Raw genomic sequence first — 20,713 nt, forward strand, 5'->3', positions numbered from 1 at the left:
AGCATTCCAAATGTGGACTGGCCGACCTCGGAAGAGAGCAATAAATCCCCACACCGAATACACACGTCGGTGCTCTCAGCCCGTTTAGTTTCTCTTCCACGGTCGTCTTCCGATCGAGCCAACACAGCATCATTAAATTATCCAGCGAGGAGTGCGAAAGGGATTCCAATCCTGCATGTCCTTTTATGGCACAGAAGCAGGGAGTTACTGCACAAACGAATACTCACAGCAGGAAAGACCATGGGAACGACACAGCAGAGAGCCACCTGCCATTTTTTTAATCACACGTAAAAATCTCCCTTTAGATACTTTTGGGGTTTTTGCATTGGCAGCTGGTTGATGATGAACGTGGCACTGTGGTGCTGAAGACTGGACCTCAGACAAAAATAGGAATTTAAGCAAATTTCAGTTTCGACATCAATTAAACATTCAAAGATCCATTATGACGGTGTGTTTCTGACAGCTGCTATCAAGTACACACACAGGCTGCTGAATTTATTCATGTCTGCAGTATTCTCAGATTATCTTCTTAGACAGTCTTTAAACAGTTAATCCACTGGAACGCTTTCTCCGAGGCTATTGATATGTAAAATGTGTGATTATTGTGCTTCTCCAAAAAAGGCAAACACAATCACCTTTTTTTTCCGATTCATTCCTTGCTTCGGGAATACGAGATATTTTTCGCCCTTTTGACACCTACTTTAAAGCAGTCTTTGCATTTTGTTTGCCACAGACAATTTTGTTGAATTGATCATAGTAATGATGAATGATTTGACGCTGAGATTGTAAGTCTCATTTAAAATATGTTAATTTAGACATAGTTGTTGTTCCTACTGCAATTAGAGAGCTTTGCACATTGAATAATTTCGCATCTTATGGCTGTTTAACGACTTTCGCATTTTGCAGGGGTGAGAAGCTTTTAATCGCTTTATACTCAATGATTGTCGTGTGTGTTCGCCTCCCTTCCTTTCATTTCTAATTAAGGGAATCCCCAACTGTGTCTGCTTCGTCAATAAAGTTCTAACATTGAGATCGATTCCTATAGTGCCTAGAATTTGACAACAACTGCACACATCTAACCGTCTGAAATCCCTCTGGAAGTTATTTGCAACCTAGACGGTTTATTTTACCACAAAATTAGATTATTTGGTGATGTCATTTTCTTCCATGCAGCGGCTGCATGTTGATAGCACATTGTTGTTGACTATAAGTGACTGGCGTGGAGTTGTACTCTTCCCAGCGCGTCACTGATTAAGTGGCTGAGGAACTCGCCCCCTGCCTGGTCAGGCTCTTACACTGCACTAGCTGCTCCTAATGGATCACAATGAGCTGCTCACATGCTGACAGCAGCTAAATATACTCGGTTCTGTCACGAAACATTTGGCTGCATTTCAAATCCATTCAATGCATTACACAATAACAGAATGTTTTATAAATATGATACATATGAAATATAAAATAATAATACAGGAATAATCGAATATTCATTTCACCAAATTGAAAGTTTTGTAAGAGTTTAAGTCAGTTTACCCCTCCTTTTACCTCCAGTCAAACTGCAGCACTGAATGACTAACACTGCTCTGACAGGCTCAAATTATACAATTACACATGTTCCTGAAAGGCAACCATCCCTCCCTTTGTTTTCTGGGAGGCAAAGTAGAGAGGTGGAGACAGCATGCCTCGCATGTGGCAACACATGTTGGACATACCTGTCCCAGGGTGACTGTGTGTACAACCGCTGGTAAAGCAGTCGGAGGTGATTTACAGGGAGGGACACTTTCACAATGATGTTCTCTCATTGTTGCCCCCAGTGAGCCATTTGCCTTGGGAAGTTTTGATTTCCATTTCACGGTGTCAAAGCATTATGACATTTCCAGCGTGAATCCCCTGTCAGTTGGCATTCAATCGCTTGCTCGTAAGAAGTGCACTCAGACAAACCACTCACCATCTGACATTTAGAATTTATCATCCTCTCTCTGCCTCTAAACCAGAAAATGCCGGTGAGCCATGGATTTGGAAGGTTCAATTCATATTTGAAGAGTGCCCTTTAGTCAAAACAACCAGCATGACACAGTGTTTCTTAGAGAGAGAGAGAGGAGGAAAAAAGCTTTAAATCTTCACACTGCAGATAGCAGAGCCAGATATGCGTGTTTAAGTGGGCTGCTTGATTCAACTAGCTGCAATGATCAAAAGAAAATGAAAGATTTGCAGCTTTTTTTTGCCAAAATGCTGAAGATTTGCTGGTTCCTGTTTATCAAATCTGAGGATTTGATGCTTTTCTTTGTCATAAATGATTGTATATCTTTTGGAATTTGGAATTTGAATCCATGTATTTACGTTCAGAGAAACTGTAATGGGTATGTTATACAGTTTTCTGAAAGATTGTGATTGCATACAGTGTTACAACTAACGAGCGTTTCCATTATTGATTAATCTGGAACTTGTTTTCTTGATAAATCGGTCAATAGACATTTAGAAAATATGAAAAAATGCTTCCGATGTCTTGTTTTAACAGTCAAAACAGAAAGATATTGTTTTTGATTTTTGTTTTGAACTATACTTGCTGTTACTGCTGCTGTGACATGACAACCCCCCCCCCCCTCCCCCCGAGAATAAAAGTAGCTATCGCTCAAACTGAAACGATGAGTCATCTGATTACTTTTCCTCACATATATTTCTATACAGCTTAATATAAAGATTGTAGATTGCTATTATGCATACAGTTAGTATGTTAAAATGCTGAAGTTTAAAGTTGATATCAAGGTGCAGCTGAGGCTGATTTGAATGAAGTTATTAGTTTTAAAATGTATCCTCTCGTGTAGTGTGAGACCTGTGGAAAATGTATGTGTGTTTGTGGCACCTCATGACCGACATCCACCCTGAGCCAGGGTCACCTAAGACTACATGACCCTGCACATGTGAAGGCGAGACAATGTGAGCCAGATCACATCACGCCTGAATGAACACACATCTGGATCATTTTCAAAGTAGTTTGAAATGAAAGCTGACCTGTTTCTCATGCTTAAACTTGTCGTGCTGTAAATTAATTAATTGAAAGCTTGGCCCGAACATCACCACAGGGAGCAAGGATCCCAGGATTCCCTAATTATCACATTTCGGTCAAGTTGGGTCGCGAGAGAGACTTCACACATTGCACTATGCCAAAGCGGCTGCGGCTTAAATGGGCCGGCTTCACAGGGCTGAGTGTGGCCAATGCTCTGGGCGACTCACCCGCCACCACTCCTCTTCACTCTGTAAGTGGCCAGACAGAGGAAGAGCCACAGAGAGATGGGATCTCACTGTGAACCGTCTGCATTCATCAGGGAGTCTTACTCTTGAAAGAGGTGGAAGGCAAGTGAGTTTAACATGACTCCAGAATCACCAATGTTTAAGTTAATCGTTTGCTCAAAAAATGCTGTCAAAGCACACTAATTAACGCTCTAATTACATGTGCTGCAGGAAATGAAGAGCCAACATCTCAACGGTAATCAGCGCAACCTGCTACCAGAGTGAAAAGTGGTACAAACTCTGTCATGTTCCAAATGTTGAGACCCCTTTACAGACCATGGGTCACAAAGTCCAATAAGCATTGACTGAGGAATGAAAATGGGAATGACTTTGTATAACTTTAAAGATGATTGGGAAGCAGACAGAATAGCTACATTATGGTGAATGTAAAACACATGAAAGAGAGTACGGATTATAAAGCGGTGTTGTGATGTGATATTAAATATCAATATGAGAATGCATTGCACAGTTACAACAGGTACTAATGCCAGAATGAAATATAATCATTTGAAAAACGTTGTCCATAAAAATGCCTCATCTCCAGAGGGAGGGAGAAGCACATAGTGAAAACACTGAATCTCCCGCACAGACAACGAACAGCAAAGATAAAGAAATCATACATTTCTTTCTTTTTTTTCCATTCACGGCAAGAACTTACACTTTGGCTCCAGTAGCCTGCATCGGTACTGATTCGTTTTTGATTGTTTTGTCTCGGAGCTCCACAGGGAACAGACAGCTCACAGGTAAAGTCTTTACCTGAGACTGCTCCTGATTTACGCTGCCTTTCAAACTTGCAGCGCGATGCTCTGACGGAGTGCGGTGGCTTTTATTGTCCTGACTTTATTCTAACATCCCAATTTACGCATCTGTGTCAACGCCGAGTGCCTTTTAATGTCACAAAACCTCGATAACACATCATTAAGTTGTCTGGAAGTTTATTTAGATGTGCAACTTACCCCAAACTGGAGTGATGACATCAAGAATCTTCCAGGTGTCTCGTCTTCAGTTCCCTCGTGAGAAGCTCGTCGAGTCCAAAGTTTATAAGTGATGACAACTTTTAGCCCGCCACTTGACAAAACATCGCAACTCCTGCAGGAACACTTTGCGATAAGTTAAGCGCGTGAAACTCTTTTGACTAATGTCCAAAAAACTGCTCTGTCAACGACTGCAGCTATAAGTCTCCACAAGTTCGACTCTCTATTTTAGAAGTGACACAGGTCAAAGGACACGAAGTGACTCTGAAGACGGTGCGCGTGGAATGACTGCTGTCATATGCTATAAACAACTGGCACCCACAGGCTTGGAGTAAAATATGTGCGTGGGGAATATTTCGTTGCGCGTGTGTATGCGTGCGCGCGTGGAATGGCAGTCAATGGGGAAGGTGCGTTACCTGAGCACAGTGCTACTTCTGATAGGCTATGGAGGAAACACGTGGTGTGCGTCCTCATTAAAGTCAGTTATATTTGTACAGTGATTTTAAAGGTCAGACACGGCTCATTCATGCACGTTCGCTGCTATTTTTGAATAACTAAAGAGGATGAATGTCTGTTGAAGGGACTGTCCTTTCTCTGCTGTCTGCACAAATGAACAGGTGATACAGCTGGAGTATAAAGTGACACTGTACAATATGATATCTGGCGTGCACTCTTTGAAAGAGTTGGTGCACACACACAAATCGATGCCAGTGTTTATACAAAGCGACACACCCACCTGAGTTGACTTAACGCTCCATAAGCAGCAGAGTCATATCAGCTCCATGAGTGACAAAGCACAATCAACACCCAACAAGAAGGGAAATGTGTTGTGTGTTTCACAGTCCCAGAGTTGAAACGTTCTGACATCCGAAGTGCTTTGTTTGCGTGCCTGAAGGGGTGTGAAGTGCAGGAATGTGGAGAGAGAGAATTCCCGGGAGATCAGCACAGACTTACACAAATTGCCTGAACATGTGAAAGAAGCAACATCATTGTTGCACCCATGTTCAGATGCTCATCGCTGTCAATGTCAAAATCTCGAGAAAATATTGGTACAAATCCAGACCATTTGAGCTCAAACGCAGCTTTATGTAAGCTAAAGCAGTCCCATAATCTGAATATTAATATTAACTGCATTTGTTTCTGTTCTATAGTACCATGAATAGCTCTTGGACTGTTGGTTATATTAAATTGTCCCCCACTATCTTCTGACATTTTACAGATGATTCATTTATTAATCAAGGAAATAACTGTCAGATCAATCACCAATGAAGATAATGATTTACAGTATTGCGAGCCTATCTCTGGCATTTCATGAACTAAAATCAGAACGTTTTGACCCTCAGAAGGCACTCATTTCTTTACTGATGCTGAATAATACCGACAGTATATCCGTTTCTTTTGTATACAGTAACACTATAAGTAATCAGTTCCGTTGTTAGACAAATTCAAGACTTCAAATAAGTAGTTCAGTGACAATCCTGCCTGTTACACCCGTGATTCAGATTTATCTTCACTTTATTCATCAGACACAATACATTTACCTTATTTCGTCATGGATACTGAAAACACGAAGCATTTCTTGTTGATACTCACTGTGTAATCGGAGGATCAAATCACACAGTGAGGACGCTCTGTCTCCTGTAAACACCTGTGTAAAAATAGACCTGTGTTGACAAGTACTCTTACTTGGACTGTGTTTTTGAGATTTCCAAGCATATACTTCAGCAATCAAGGTTAATGTTAGGCCTTTACAAATGTTCTTGTGGCCGGGTCCTTCAATACACTGCAAAAAGGGTTTGATTTCATAGAGGAGCAGTGTGTAAGAGTTAGTGGCATCTATAGTAGTGAGGTTGCTGATTGCATCCAAACAATTTCAAACACGAGCAACAGTGAGTAGAGAGCAAACAGTGTTTACCTGAGGGGGATTGGGGATGCACTTTTATCAGCTGTAACTGGCGTCTGGGAGCAGTGCAGAGCGGAGGCCATGAACTATCCAGTGGGGTACACATGCATGCTCATGTGCACTAAAAGGCAGTGCGGCCAGCCCGGCTATCTGAACAAAGCACAGACAAGCTTAGATTACAACACACACAGAGGGTTAGCGACTTCATCCTCTGCTCAGGTAGACATTATACTCTACCATAGCAAATAGCTGTTGCCATTGGAACTTGTATTATAGAACTTTCAACCTAAATACTTCAAACCTGTTTTATTGTGATAAAGGGACACACATTTCGATTTGAAACACATTAATATAAGATAAGATAGGGTGAGATAATCCTTTAGTCCCACAGCGGGGAAATTATCATTGTCATTAAATGTTAACACTACTTATATAACCTATAAACAGACGGTGGTTTTGTTCAAATTGCATTTGGACTAAACTTACAGCATTTATAAACAGTAACAAGACATGCATCCTAATGAAGACAGATAATTAAACATACTTATTTAATTCTGACTTTCAGTTGGTGCTTTAACTTAAACATAATGAACTTGTTGCTGTGTGTGACAATCTTATCAGAGTTTCTATTGGCCCAAAGCTAACGCAGTTGGGAGTAATGGGCATCATTGCTTTATTGGCTCAAATGGTCCCTATCTGTAGATATTCACGTTTTAACGATAGAGCATTTTTGTTTTTTAATTTATAGCAAATTATTTATGGACCCCACATTGAGAATCACTGGGATAGAGAACCTTTAAATGTTTTCAGTTCAATCTTGATGAGACTTTTAAGCTCTTTATGGATTGTAAGTACACTCGAAAACTAAACTTACTTCCATCGACATGCATGACCAGAAAGCTCTTCACTCTCAAGCTGTACACGCCATGCTCCGTTCCCACAAGGTCCAAACTTAATTGTAAAGCTATAGAGAAGAAGCTTACATTCAAATTGCCACTCGAACCGGCATTGAATACTATGTGCTGAACCTTGACGTTACCCTCCATAGAGAGAGAGACATCGAAGCACGGCTTTGAGATCACACATTTTCACCCATTATGAGGCCATTGTGCTACACTGACCTGTAATCTTGACCTCAAGTTGTGTTTTCTCTCTGGCTCAAAGCACTTCACCGCTCATAAGTGAGACCTACAGATTCCTCTCCATGTTTCTTATACAAGTATTTCTATGGTGTATGGACAAACAATGTGGCCCAAACAAAAGAACGAATGACTCAAATATTTCAACAGTCTCACACCACCACATTGCAACTGATTTTTATCAATATATAGACAGACCCAATGGTAGTTCACGTTGACCTCCGCCCTGGGTTTTTTGTGCTCCAGGGAAAACGTGCAAAATATCGTGTGTGGGAAAATCTGTTGCCATAGTAATGGATGTATATTCTATTAGTGGCAGGTCGTCCCTTCCGTGGTATAACAATGCCCCCTAGTGACATCTCTGATGGCTCTGCACACCGGGGACGCAGCAACACCAGCAAGCTCCGAGAGTTTGAAATAATAAAAAACAGGCTTGAAATGTAATTTCAGGAACTATTGTGCACATCCAAACATCGTTTGACAACAGTCATGTGACTTTAGAGGAGCTGGGGAATGTGGATTGACTCGTTAGGCCAAATGAAATGTTCAATTTCGATATGACGGAAGATGAGATTTATATCACACAGTGTCAACCTCAGGCAAACGATGGACAGTGAGTATGAAACATAATGACCTAGCAGCGGCACCACTGCTTCTGCTTCTCCCAGTCATTTGTTCATGGTTGAATGTGGAAGATCTTTGTGGATTCTTCAGTGTTATTCTGGTGTTTCTACTGCCGGCTTTGTTGTGTATATATTTTATTTAGTGGAGTTAAACACTAAAGGAAGCTTTTGGGGGACATTTCTTTGACATTTCCATGCTGCTGTCCGTTAAGATATTTCAGCCGTCCAGATTGGGATTTGACATGCAATCGAATATTGTATTTAATCACCTCATATACTGACCTTGCACTTCACTCGAAATAAGTCCTCACCGTAGTCTTGCAGGTTGAATAAAGGACAGAGGACTCCCTGGTGGCTTAGTGGTCCAAGAACAACTCAGTACCTACCATCCTATCAACCTCGTAACATCCTTAGTGACCTTCAATTAACGGCCTTACTTTCTGTGTTGTGTTTCCGCCTGACCAGAAAACATCATGGTACTTAATTTGAAATCCAAAGTGTGGCACTGACCTTCAGATAATTGAAGGAAGATGAGTGAACGCAAAGAAGAGAAAGTGTAAAGTGCACAAAACACAGAAGAAAATACTTTTTTACTCTTCAATTTTAAGGGTTTGGGACACATTTAAGCTCAGTATTTAAAAGAAAAATCAACATTTGTGTTTGAAAATCATTTTGATGTTGGTTTTCTATTATAAATGGCAGATTTAGACACCGCATATCAAATGATCAGAATCAATATTGATGCAATAAATGAGTGAGTGTGAGATTTGATTTATGTGGGCCTCTCTAGATAAAATATATCCGGCTGAAATGCAAACTAAATGTGCGTCGTCAAAAGGTTGCCTATGATTCAGATGAAATCTGTACTCATCTGTTCAGATGAAATCTGAATCATATGATTCACACCTATAAAGGATCCTTCAGCCATATAACCAAATATCAAGAGGAATCTGCACTGCCATCTGCTTTTGACTGATAATCATTCTGGAAGGTGATCATTCAGACGGTGATCAGCAGCGCTTAAGGCAAGGCAAGGCAAGGCAAGTTTATTTGTATAGCACATTTCAACAACAAGGTAATTCAATGTGCTTCACATAAAATCATTAAAAGCATCAAAACACAAGGCAAAAGAAAAGGAGATTTCAAAAACAATTAAAAAACAGTGTAAGAAATAAAATGCAGTAGTAAAATGCAGAAATGCAGGAAATTGATTAATTGATTAATATATTAATTGAATGTGGTTCAATTAAAGGCAGCAGCAAACAGAAAGGTCTTCAATCTTGATTTAAATGAGCTGAGGGTCTCAGCAGACCTGCAGCTTTCTGGGACTTTGTTCCAGATATGTGGAGCAGAAAAACTGAACGCTGCTTCTCCATGTTTAGTTCTGACTCTGGGAACAGAAAGTAGACCGGTCCCAGACGACCTAAGGGGTCGGGATGGTTCATAAGGTAGCAGCAGATCAGAGATGTATTTTGGCCCTAGACCATTCAGTGCTTTGTAAACCAACAGCAGGATTTTAAAGTCAATTCTTTGTTGGACAGGAAGCCAGTGCAAAGACATTAGAACTGGAGTGATGTGGTCCACCCTCCTAGTCTTATTGAGGACTCGAGCTGCAGCGTTCTGAATCAGCTGCAGCTTTCTGACTGACTTTTTACAGAGACCTGTAAACACACCGTTACAGTAGTCCAGTCTGCTGAAGATAAATGCGTGGACAAGTTTTTCCAAATCCTGTTGAGACATAAGTCCTCTAATCCTTGATATATTCTTCAGGTGATAGTAGGCTGATTTTGTAATTGTATTGATATGGCTGTTCAGGTTGAGGTCTGAATCCATAACTACACCTAGATTTCTGGCTTGGTTTGTGGGTTTTAACATCAGTGACTGAAGCTGAGCGGTGATTTTCAATTGTTCGTCCTTGGTACCAAAAACAATTACTTCTGTTTTATCTTTGTTTAATTGAAGAAAATTCTGGCACATCCAGTTGTTGGTTTGTTCAATGCAGTTACCCAGCCCTTGTATGGGATTATAGTCCCCTGGTGACATAGTTATGTAGATTTGTGTGTCGTCTGCATAATTATGATAACACACTTTGTTGTTTTCCATAATCTGAGCTAGTGGAAGCATGTAGATGTTGAACAGAGGAGGCCCCAGTATTGAGCCTTGGGGAACACCATATGTCATTTTAGTCAGCTCTGATGTGTAATCAGCTACAGACACAAAGTATTCTCGGCCCTTCAAGTAGGATTCAAACCAGTTAAATGCTGTGCCAGAGAGTCCCACCCAGATTTTTAGTCTTTCTAGGAGTATGACATGGTCGACCGTGTCGAATGCAGCACTGAGATCTAGTAACACTAAGACTGAACTTCTGCCATTGTCTATGTTTAAGTGGATGTCGTTGAAAACCTTAACAAGAGCAGTTTCAGTGCTGTGGTGCTGTCGAAAGTGTAAGAAATTTGAGCAAAACAGGGGTGATTAGTAGATATAATAGTGTTTAATAATTCATAATTAAGGTTCATAATTAGTCATAATCATAAGGGTTTTGGGAATGCATAATTAAGAAAAACATAAAGTGTTGTAGGATTATACAAGGGAGTAAGTCATAACTGACAGGATTTGAATGTGTTTGTTGCAGGCAGAGCGAGATGCAGAGACAGGCGTTTACTGAGGAGTGAGCGTAGGCAGCCAATAAAAATGGAGATAGATAAAAGGGGAGGAGTCGCGAATGAATATAAGGGAGGGGATAGTCAAGAGTTTTTCCTCTCGTTATTTAGGAGTCCTGGGAAGACGTGTTGTCCTGGGACGGGGAGAGGTTTTTTCCAAGGGGGGGGTTCATTGTTTAATATTTCAAAGATTAATGTACACCATTGCATAACTGTAATTGTAACAGCAGGATTAAAATCCTTTCTGACGGTGAACCAGTTTCGGTAACGTTTTTAGCGCCGTGTTGCTGAAAAGCTATCAGTACCACGTGTGCTGGCCTGCTCCACGCTCCTTGGGGGAGGACTTTTTCTCCACAAATTTGGCGAGCCAGATCCAGGAGATAGCTTGCGGGACGAGACACGGATGCTGGACGGCATCGGCCACCTACATCTCCAAGGCGCCAATACAAGGTAAGAACAGCACCTAACGAAGTCTGTCTAGGTAGTTATAGGACAATTTATTTGGAGATGTGGCCGGCCGGTGTTTGCCCTGCTAACGTGCCTTTGTTCTGTGAGGCAGAGGTGTGAAAAAAAAAAAAAAAGGCGCGTGTGTGAGCAGGCTGTTTTGAGCTGAGCTAGCTGCAGTTTGCAATGAGAGTATATTTGTAGCATGCATTAAAGGGACAAGTCAAGAGTAAAAGGATCCTAAGAATTAATTAAAGACGGACAGCGCTGTGTAAGTAATTAAATCATCACATTGGTACCAAGCAGTTGATTAGCTAGAGCGGACTAGCTTTGCATCGCTCTGAGATCTTCCGGCTCTGGGGTGCATGGCTGGGTTTGTGCTGACAACTGTTCAAAAGCAGGTATGTAACTTGGCGGACTGAGATTTCGTGGCATTCCGGCTTTGGCTTGCAACCCTTTGCGGGTCTCGTGCATGAATTTTCGGGTCTTGAAAGCGTACGCTGTGTAGCGTAGCTAGGCTAGCGGGAGTTAGCTTCTGAGGCGCAGACTTCAGGAAAGACACACTCGCTTGTTTTGGCTGTGAATGTATAATCAGAGGGTCGTGTGGATGATTCAGAATACGTAGAATAACGGCTTTTGGCGGTACTAGGCGGACTGGGTGAGTGGTTTTGGCGTTGGCAGTGAATAACTCGCGTTTCATATACGTAACAGTGAACCCGGGTCTGGAGAAGCTAAGAGCCGGTTAACCGGAGGTTTAAGGGAAAAAAACCGGACAATAAGTCCAAGAATACGTGTGACTAGTCTGTGTTTTAGCAGCGTGGAAATACGTTTAAACTGATGAATAAATAAGTCCAATAATACGTGTGACTAGTCTGTGTTTTAGCAGCGTGGAAATACGTTTAACATGATGAATACCGTTGCATGACCTGTGGTAGCTGTGTGAGGAGCTAACGTTGGCTACGACGTAGCTCCGGGTTTATTGTACTGTGTATGAAAAATAAAAGTGCTTGTAAAGAAAATAACTGCTGGAGTGTGAGAGGAGACAGAAGGCGTATGAGTGGAAATAAAGTGTGGGATTTTGGTGAAACTTGTGTGTGCGTTAGAAGCTCCGTTTTTGCTGTTAGCATTCCGTTAGCATATTCCGTTAGCATTTACGTAGTATATTTGCTGGCAAAGGCTGAATGTAAACAGGAAGGTAGATAAACCGTAGAAGAAGAAAACGCCAGAAAGCAACTCCACCAACTAGTGACCAGGAGGAGTAACTGCTAGTTAATGATAATAATAATATTAAACCTAGTGTTTTGAATCTGTCATTACATTAGTACTAAAAAGGCTGACATCTGGTGGCTTAGAGAGACAACCACAGCATAGTTTTATGCCACCCAGTGGCTTCCTAGATAAATTACACAAAACAGTCTTAGAAATTCATTGTCTATGACCTTTGTGCTTACATCCTGACTTTAGTTTTAATTAAGCATTATAACTTTAGTTGTTGACTTTGGTTTTAATTCAGCATTTTAACAAAGATTAATGGTTTCAGTTGTGCTCCTTCAATTCTTTAACTTAATAGTGATTCAGTAGTAAATGTGATTATTATTGTGCTGTGTGGTGTTGCTGAGGTGTCAATGATTGCAGTGTGGATTGTAATTGTAGTTTGACTTACATTGGCTTTGCTGTTTGAATGTTTTGAATACAGTTATTGAATTTAGATTTTGATATTGATAATTTTTAATTGCTTTTTTTTAATTGATTAATTATTCATTTTTTATTTAATTTTAATTCTGATTTTGAACTATTTGAATTTTGATATTGATAATTTTTTTATTGCTTTTAGTAATTATTAACTTTTAATTTCATTTTTAATTTCGATTTTAAACCATTTAAATTTGATTTGGAATCGTAATCTTAATTGATTTTTTTATTGCTATTAGTAATTGATTAATTATTAACTTTTAATTTCATTTTAATTTCGATTTTACATTTGATTTGGAATCTTAATCTTAATTGATTTTATTGATTAATTATTGATTTTTGATTGATTATTGATTTTTTAATTTAAGCGTAAATTTGATTTTAAACCTTTTGAATTCGAATTAGGATCTGATTTTGATTCTGATTTAGGTGTTGCATTTGTTTAAGAGTTCTAGGTTCAATTTTGGTTCAAAAATTTCTTCACGTATCCCGTCTTGACTAATTTTGGTACATTCACTAATTTACACAGTTCCGAAGAATCGACTTTGACGCGGACGGTGCTACGACGGGTGTGTGAACGTTGAGCTCACCTAGGAGATAGAATGGCCGTCTTAACTGCTCAGGAAATGTTGGGAAGAGCCAGAGAAAGGATGGAGGACCAAACGGTGCCCAAAGAGAGGGGAAAGGAATGGGAGAGGATGAGAAAATATCTGAAGAAGTGGCAGAGGAACGGGTGGTTTCCAACGGTGACGGCACCCACGGCTGAACACAGATGCAAAGTGTGGAGAGAAGCTGCGAAGGCTAGGAACAACGCTGTCGCAGATCATGTGGGAGCCAGTCGCCTGAACAAATTAGGTAGGAGCAGGGCCCGCAATATGGAAGAAAAGAGGTGTGCAGATACCAAGCGTCTGCTCACGTACTGGAAAGCGGTCGACCCGAACACCCTTCCAGATGCAGTAGGACTACCTGAGGTCCTGAAGGAGACTGGCTTCAAATCCACCACCACTACCAGACCTGACACCCCTGGCAACACAGCAGTATACCCGTCAGTGCTGACAGAAGCACATGGACAGACTGAGCTTTCCTCACCTCCCCCGCCATATGTGAAAGTGAAGAGAACAATCTATCCCTCAATCCAAGCACCTGTCTACAGAGTCAAAGGGGGAACATTGGATATGGAAGAGGAGAGTGAAGAGGGACGCAGGTCTAGGAACGAGCTTGAAGACATCAGCTCACAGACTGACAGTACAGGAGTGACGGTAAGTACTCCAGAGAGTTGCCATGACCAGCAAGGGGCAAAGAGTGGCAGAGCTGAAGGAGAGACCTCAGGGCCCTTCGGTGATATCCAAGCTCCAGAGATGTTGCCCCGGGAACAACGTCATGACAAACAACTTATCTGGGAACAAGAGTGGTTTAGAAACCATCAAGAATTGACATCAGACAAGAAAGGAAGACAGGAAAAAAGTGAAGAGGAAAAGGAAGGGAATCTGAGGATGGGTGAGTATAAAGCAAAAGGTTACTTGTTCCTCACCCCTGAGAACAGACGGACAGCAATCGCCAGTGGCGATGAAGACACTGATGAGGACAGAAGAAAGAGAGCAGAAGGAGAAGATGGAGGTCGCTCACCTGCCAGACGATCCAGTAGGAACAGGCGTCAACCAGAGCGCTATGGAGATCACATCTATCCTGTAAGAGGTGAGATGACACCATTAGCCCATACCCAACAGTACCCCCTGCTGGTAAAATCCAACGGACAAGCTGAGTTTGTGCCATGGGGACATCGAGACATGGACGCACTGGAAAAGGCGTTGCCACCGCTGGCCGGTGGAGCCAATCCGTGGATCCGTGTCTTTGAAAAACTCACAGCAGCTGATAAATTGGCATTGGGAGACATCCGTGCCATGATAATCCGAACAGAAGGAACAGCCCAACTGAATATTTTGGAAGTAAGTACAGGAACGACCAATAGGGGGGATGAAACCTCATTTGACAACTTCCGAGGAGTTTTCTGGTCAGCAATGAGGGGCATCTGGGCCACAAAACCCAATATGAACTCTCTTTCTGGACTGAAGATAAAATCAGAGGAAGAGACACATCAGTATCTGAAAAGAGCTGAAGTAGAGTGGTTTATGGCCACAGGAGGGAGACATGACAGCGATGAGGCCACCACTGTTGTATGGCGGCACACTGTACAGCAGGGCCTGCCCCCAACAGTACGAACAGCACTGCGTGGAGTAGTGGGATTGAGTAACATGACTGATGCCATGTGGAGAGAACACCTTACTCACTACACCCAAAGGCATCTAGCGGAGGAGACAAGTGGAGAAGATGACATAAAGAAAATGACGCAGCGACTGTTGAAACTTCAATTAGCAGAGGCTGACAGAGAACTCACTAGAAAACTTCAGGCCAAGAAACAGATGATAGCAGCAGAAGCCCAGCAGCCACCAACTCCAGCAGAGCCAGCCCCCATGGTGGAGTACTACCAGCCTCCGCCCTATAGAGGCAGAGGACGTGCACGTGCATCCGACAGAGGCAGAGAATATGGAAGAGGCAGAGCTTACCAAGCAGGCGGATATAGCCAACCAGGAAACAGAGAAAACCCTGACAGGTTTGGTGAATGCTACACCTGTGGGAGATGGGGCCATTGGGCCCGAGACTGCCCAAGGCAAATGGGAGGAGGAATGCAGATCAGTGCGTCACCACGACAGGCTCCATTCTCACCCCAGCGGCAGCAGTACCCAAGACCAGGTCCGCCAGGACCACCTGCACCTCCCATCATGGGACCTCACCGCCAACAGATGCCCATGAGGTCACAAGGACAATGGGAGGAGGCTCACCAACAGAGTGAGTACTGAGGAGGCCCAGAAGATCCAGAAGCATGGGTGGTTTACAGGGCTCAGACAGAACCAATGGTGACCTGTAGCGTTGCCGGAGTTGACACAGAGATGATGGTTGACTCTGGTGCCGCAGCCTCATGCTTACGAAACCTAAATGGGAAAACACCCCCACTCTCGGATAAAACGATGAGAACGGTTGGATATTCGGGAAAAACAGAGGTGCAGAGATTCACAACACCATTGGAAACTACACTAGGAAGACAATGTTTGCTTCATCAATTCCTGTACTCACCCAAATGCCCTGTCAACCTAATGGGAAGAGATTTGATGACAAAGGTTGGAGCTGAAATACAATGTTCAGCAGACGGACTTAGAATTACGTTCAAAGGTCAACCACTGACTCCATGGCAGACACATGGGGGAAGAATTCTCTTCATGACAAATTCTGAACAAGCAGAAGAAAAGACTGAAGTGTTTTGGACCAGGCTGGTGGCAGGAGAGAGAGAACAGCCGAGTGTCAACAAAACATACCAAGACTGGAAGCCATGGATCAACAGCCAGGGAGCATATGGTTCCCCTATTGACCCATTCCATTGCACCTATAATTACTTGAGGACACCTGACGAAGAATATGCTGACGCATGGGAGGAAGAACGAGAAGGAGTGCAAGAGATGATCAGGATCACAGACATCTTTGTGGGTGCAGAAGGAGTTGCAGCACACTGTGAACTCACTGAAACTCAAGCACAATGGTATGAACTGCACCATGAGAGTGAACCCCATGTCACGTTAGCCATAGCAGCAGGACAGGAGGCCCGCTCACTAGGACCGATGATGAAGAGAGCCCAGGAAATAACAGACTGGTGTTCCACTGCCTCACCGCTACTTCATCACAGTCCAGACAAGACAATCTGGAAAATAGCACATTGCAGCAGGGAGAATGGAGTATCGGAGAGGCAGGAATTGGAAAGACATCACGGCCGTGAGTTGACTGACCACCCCGCAGCAGAAGACTTGTTGAATGAAATGCCAGAACATCTGTGGGCAAAAGGCGACTATGATGTCGGCTGCACTCCACACCATTTGGTAACCATAGAAAAGAAATCTGGACAGCCATCGGTGTGGAAACCACAGTATCGTCTTCGCAAAGAAGCTGTGGAAGGGATAACAGCCACCATTCATGGCCTGCTTGAAGCAGGAGTGTTGAGATCAGCAGAATCTCATTGGAACACGCCCATATTGCCAGTTCCCAAAGCTGGAGGAAAAGGTTGGAGGATGGTACATGATTTAAGAGAAGTAAATCAAGCCACAAAGACGAAAGGAATTGCAGTGCCCAACCCATATGTGGCACTACAGAACATAAGCCCACAACACCAGTATTTCACAGTACTGGATCTGGCAAACGCATTCTTTTGTCTGCCACTTGATCCTGCCAGTCAAGAGATGTTTGCATTCACATTTCAGGGACACAGATATACTTACAACCGAATGCCTCAAGGGTTCAAAGACAGCCCCGGCATATTCAATGCAGCATTGAAAGACGATTTGAAGAATTTGAAACTGCCAGAAGGAGTGACCCTAATACAGTATGTTGACGATCTACTGTTGGCAGCGCCATCAGCAGAAAGTTGCCTGGCAGCAACTGGAGCTGTGCTGAGGAGAGTAGCAGAGCGCGGCTACAAGATCAAAAAACAGAAGACTCAAATTGGGAGAAGACAGGTGACATTCCTGGGAAGAGTACTCTCAGGAAACAAGAAAAAGATTTCACCTGAACAGAAATCAGCGGCATTGACCTACCCCAAACCCAAAATTGTCCAAGAAATGCTTGGATTTCTGGGATTGACTGGTTACAGCCGAAGCTATGTGCCAGACTATGTCAACCTCACTCAGCCTCTGCGTGACATGCTGACTAAAGTGGGTAACCGAAACCTGAAGGCAGAATTGATCTGGACAATTGAAGGAGAGGAAGCATTCATCAAGACCAAGCAGTGTCTGACTCAGGCAGCCGCATTAGCAGTCCCAGATTATGGATCTGACTTCCATTTAGATATAGGGGAAAAGCAGGGGGTAGTAAACGCAGTCTTATATCAGATGAGGAGAGAGGGAAGAGCAGTTTTGACTTACCATAGTTCTAAACTAGACCCCATAGAGCTAGGACAGGTAGGTTGCACCAGACATTTGGCAGCAATAGTCAGGGCTGTCCAAAAGACAGCATATATAGTTATGTGCCACCCATTGAAAATACACACACAGCATGGCGTAGTCGCATATCTAGAGACTCAAGCCTTTACTCTAACAGCTACAAGAGGAGCTAGGGTATCAGACACATTGACACAGCCCCACTTATCCTTCACCTCACAGGGAGTAAATATGGCAACTGGATTGCCAAATGATGAAGGCACCCACGACTGTGCAGAAATGGCTGGAAAGGAGACCAAGTTAAGATCAGACTTGGAAGGAGAAAAAGATCCAGATGCAGAGATGACACTTTTTTGTGACGGCTGTTGTTACCGAGGACCAACAGGTAATGTGGCTTCATACGCGGTAGTGGAGCAACTACCTGATGGAACATTGGTGGAGGCAGAAGCAGCAATCATTCCTCAACCTGCTTCAGCTCAACTGGCAGAAGTGATAGGGCTAACTCGAGCCCTTACTTTGGCCAAGGACAGAAGAGTAAACATCTACACGGATTCTGCATACGCTCATGGTGCAGTACACTTGGATGGACCGCAATGGCTGAGAAGAGGGTTTTTGACGAGTTCAGGAGCCCCAGTCAAACACCATGAGGCGCTGAAGAATCTGTTGGATGCTGTAATGCTGCCAGCACAAATTTCTGTGATAAAGTGCAGGGGTCACTCGAGGGAGGACGATCAAGAAGCAAGGGGTAACAACGCAGCTGACCTTGCAGCTAAGAGAGCTGGAGGGTACATTGGTAATGACACACAAATGTTGGTAATAAGTGTAAACGAGCCACAGCAAGCCCCCGATGAAAGTGACCTTGTTTTGTTGCAGAAAAAAGCTGGTGCATATGAGCATTCCCAGTGGTTAGCTCATGGAGCAACCTGCAGGGAAGGATTGTGGAGGTCCCATGATGGACGAATGGTTGCTCCTGCCGAGCTGGTACACTTACTAATGATTGAAGCACATGGTCCATCTCACGAGTCGAAAAAGCGAACATGTGCAGCGTTGGAGAAACATTGGTGGCATCCATATTCTAAAGAGATGGTAGAAAACTTTGTAACAAACTGTGCAACTTGTAATGGGTATAATAACAAACCAGTGTATAAGTGCCCAATGGGGAGCTATCCTGTACCACGAGCTCCTTTCCAGGAAATTTGTATTGATTATACAGACATGGGAGCAGACAACAGAGTGAGAGGGTTGCGATACATGTTGGTAATGATAGATCGGTTTTCCCGATGGGTTGAAGCAATACCTTGCCGAAATGAAGATGGTGCAACAGTGGTAAAGTGGCTCAGGAATGAACTTGTTCCGAGATATGGTCTCCCGAGAGTTATACATTCAGACAATGGCTCTCATTTTACTAATGTACACTTAGCAGCAGTAGAAAAGTGTCTAGGAATCCAACATAGGTTTGGATCAGTTTATCATCCAGTATCTCAGGGAATAGTGGAGAGAGCTAATCAAACTTTAAAAAGGAAAATTGCTAAAATCTGTCACACCACATCTATCAAATGGCCAGACGCCTTGCCTTTGGCACTAATGTCCATGAGAAATACAGAACACAATAGTACACACTTAACACCACATGAGCTACTCACAGGGAGGCCTATGTCTGGCCCACCACGGACCAGTAGCCATGGACCTAGCCTAGACTTGCTAACTGTAGAAATTGAGGAATACACAAGAGCGCTAACTAACATGAGCCGAGTTTTGTTTTCTCAGGTGACAAACGCAGAAGCAGCAGCTGACGAAAGGAAGCCGCCTCCTGTCGTGTCACCAGGCAGTCTGGTGTGGATAAAAGTCCACAAACGCAAGTGGAGTGAACCAAGGTGGACCGGTCCATGGGAGGTAGTATTGGCAACCTCACATGCAGTAAAGGTGAAAGGTAAACCTGGAGCTACTTGGCACCACCTCACACACTGTGCAGCAGCAAAGGTAACGAGTGAGACACTCGCAGAGACAGGATTGAACATCAGACAGGCAAAATTTGAAGTTAAAGACACCTCAAAAGAGGGTTTAGACAGTACTGACAATGACGTTTCCCCCACAGTTTAAGCGAGGCCTTCCATTGGGAGACTCTAGCTTCAGTAGGTTATGGAAGTCTGTAATTGCTTTCTTCCTGATTTCAGTAGTTACCCTCTTAGTGTGGGGAATTAACCACAGACAGGAGCCAGAACACATGCATGACTACATCAGGATTCGAAATTTAGCTTCAGTAACTAATCAAACCGATCTCAGACCACGTAGAGAGGCTTCTCCGACGACACTCACCTATGAAAATGTAACTCTCACTCTTACGTTCAAAGAAGGTACAACATCAACGGTCCAGTTCGACTTCTGTGAAGTCGTTTCCTGTCCCAGGTATGAACACACCTACGGTTGGATGTCCAAGACCTTGTGCATCATAACTGACGAGTGTGGGCCCGCCACAAATAAGTATGGTAAGCTGTTATCGTATCATAACTGTGATTGTGAAGATTGGGGATGGGCAACGATGAACACAGCTGGCGGGGGTTTAGGAAAAGACCCCAACCCAGGTCTTAAAGACCGACTAAAGATGTTAAATGCCCCAGCTTCTTATCACATGTGTAGAAAAGGGGTGGGTAGATGTAATCCTTTAAGACTTACCTTAACAGACCCAAAACTGACTGACGGAGGACTTTACGTAGTACAGGGAAAGGCAACTACTGATAGTCCTGCTCCACAAGGGCTTATTAGGGTCATTGTTAAGCCTGCCAAAAAGATCATGGATGACCAGGTTCGACATACGACTGATGCAGAGAATGAGGTACCGGGGGTGGAAACTGCGATGGCAGATGGGAATTTATGGCTCCGGTGGGTACAATATACGGCTTCAAGTCAGAGAAGTACAGATTGCATTGTGTGTTCAGGGCCTAGACCCCTAGCAACACCAGTTCCTTCAAGATTTAGACCCCTAAGCCCTGAATTTAGTTGTATTTTAACTC

General features: G+C 43.1%; 1 protein-coding gene across 2 annotated transcripts in view; it reads right to left on the reverse strand.

Moving 5' to 3' along the window:
- chl1a (cell adhesion molecule L1-like a) overlaps nt 1-4,500 on the reverse strand; it is a 46,435-nt gene extending 41,935 nt beyond the window's left edge. For both annotated transcript variants that reach the window (XM_079273645.1, XM_079273643.1), the window contains exon 1: nt 4,245-4,500. The gene's annotated coding sequence lies outside the window, so the exon portion shown is untranslated. The remainder of the gene's footprint in view (nt 1-4,244) is intronic.
- Between the last annotated feature and the right edge of the window lie 16,213 nt (nt 4,501-20,713).

Source organism: Melanostigma gelatinosum (assembly GCF_949748355.1).
Source record: "Melanostigma gelatinosum genome assembly, chromosome: 8".
Lineage (NCBI taxonomy): Eukaryota > Metazoa > Chordata > Actinopteri > Perciformes > Zoarcidae > Melanostigma > Melanostigma gelatinosum.